The following is a 2,192-nucleotide window of genomic DNA, read 5'->3' on the forward strand; positions in this document are numbered from 1 at the left end:
ATGCTTAGAAATCATTATCATAAAGTCTTTTCCTAGTCATGATTCCAAATTACTAATGCTAGACATTTATAATGTAGTTAACTGAGAAGCTTTAGTCTCATGGTCCATTTATTAAGCTGTAGGATTGAGGTATCCTATGTAAAATATATATATAGTAAGATATTGCACATCTTGAGTAATTGTGTAATTAAAGGTTTGCTGATTTGGCTGCAAGTGGGGCATTCACTTAACAATGAAGACTGCTGTTATAACAGATGTTAGAGGTCCCTTGAAAGGAAACTCCTCAGCATCTAATTATAGAGTGCACACAAGATTAACAGATGTTTTGTCTTCACTGTAGATTAAATTTAATGAATCATTTAATTTGCTTCTTTTCAGGCACTTAAATGTGACCTGTACATACAATTGAAATATGCACATATAATAACATTCACTTAAGACTGATTCTGAAAGGGCACAGGTTCTGCTTAAAGTGAATAAATGCGGATGAGGTGCAGTTTAGCCATCATGACATTGAAAATGAAACAAGCTTGAGGAACCTCTGTCCCTATTCTGTCAGTCAACATCCGTGCAAATGGATTTCCACTCTGCACTGATGCTGAACTTGCCAATGAAGATGCAGAGCATGGCTTGATTTCAGAGTGAAGTGGTATGAAATTCTTTGAAGGCAGCAGACTCAATATTTTTTCCCTCAAATAAAGGCAAAATACTGCAAATGTTGAAAATCTGAAACTAACAGAATGCTGGAGAAACTCAGCAGGTCTGGCAGCATCTTCTTCAGTTCTGTAGAAGAGTCAGACAGCTCTTGAAACATTTACTCTGTGTCTTTCTGCACAGATGCTGCCAGACCTGCCTGAGGTGTTCCAGCATCCTCCGTGTTTGTTTCAATATTTTTCTGTTGAAGTTGCTCTGTTATAATCAGAAGTGAATGCATGTCTTCAATCCCTCTGAAGATCAAAAGAAACAGCCACTTTGGATTGAATCTTACCAGAAATTGGCTAAGTGTCATTTTCATCAAGTTTCATGGTGGGTTTCTCTATGTGAGCCATAACAGGTTTTCTGGCACTATCTTCCTAAACTCATCTCATTAACTGGGTACTACAGGCCAATGGATTTTCCTCTTGTCCATTGATAGCCTGTTTCTCCCACTCTCTATCGGCAGAAATACTCATCATTGCTGGGACACCCCTGGGTGCCTGGTGCTGGCATCATATTTAAAAAGAAGGTGTGTACTTGATCAAAAGCTATGAGTATGGAATTGGCCTGCTTGAATTGTGACATTTGCCCCAGATGTGTCAGAGAAAGGAGATTCATGACTAACTGTGTGGCAGGAACCCTGGAGACTCTGCTGGATCACATTGGTACAGAGGAGGGAATCATCCTCTTTCCTTAGGACTAGAAGAGGTGGACATGATGCCAGACACTACCAGCCTGATCTGAGTTTGCCATTCAGATTAGCGTGGTGTCAATCATCTGGAGGGACACCCACAATGTGGCAAGAAATTGAACTTTACCTCTCTGCCAGGGAATGTGCCACCATCTTCCCTCTGCTATATTACACTCCTTCTAGCTCTACTATTGCACCCACCTCCCAGCAAGGGAAATGCTCTACCACTCTTATTGTTACATGCAACAGCTTCCCTCACTGATCCTTACCCACCAAATCTCCCAGTCTATTGACACCGCATGACCTCTGTCCTGTCTGTTTGTTCACACAGGAAACCTAACCATCTTTCCCTCACCAGCACCAGCACTAGCAACTGTGTCAGTTACTCTCATCTTATACAATCTCTACTTTTTTTTTCATTTCAGAAGAAAATAGCCCACAATCGGGCGAAAAGAGCCAAGATGAATGGTAGGATGCCTGCCATTCAGCTCTTCACATCTCATGAAGAAGGTTACCCCAGATTCCGTATTGATATTGGATAATGTCCTTGTCTTTACTATGGCTGGTCCCTTGACTGAACGCTGCCTCCTTTGTCTTGCCTGAGGATTACTCCCCTTTGGCTTTGAAACATGGCCATTTGTTTGAAACACATGCTGTAGTGCCTAGTTTGTGAACAGATGATACATGGTGTAGATTATTGTTGATGTTCGGTCCCTAGACTAATTGATGCTGACTACCATGAGAAGCTGAAAAATGTGTTGCTGGAAAAGCGCAGCAGGTCAGGCAGCATCCAAGGAGCAGGAGA

Source organism: Chiloscyllium plagiosum, chromosome 7 (assembly GCF_004010195.1).
Source record: "Chiloscyllium plagiosum isolate BGI_BamShark_2017 chromosome 7, ASM401019v2, whole genome shotgun sequence".
Classification (NCBI taxonomy): Eukaryota; Metazoa; Chordata; class Chondrichthyes; order Orectolobiformes; family Hemiscylliidae; genus Chiloscyllium; species Chiloscyllium plagiosum.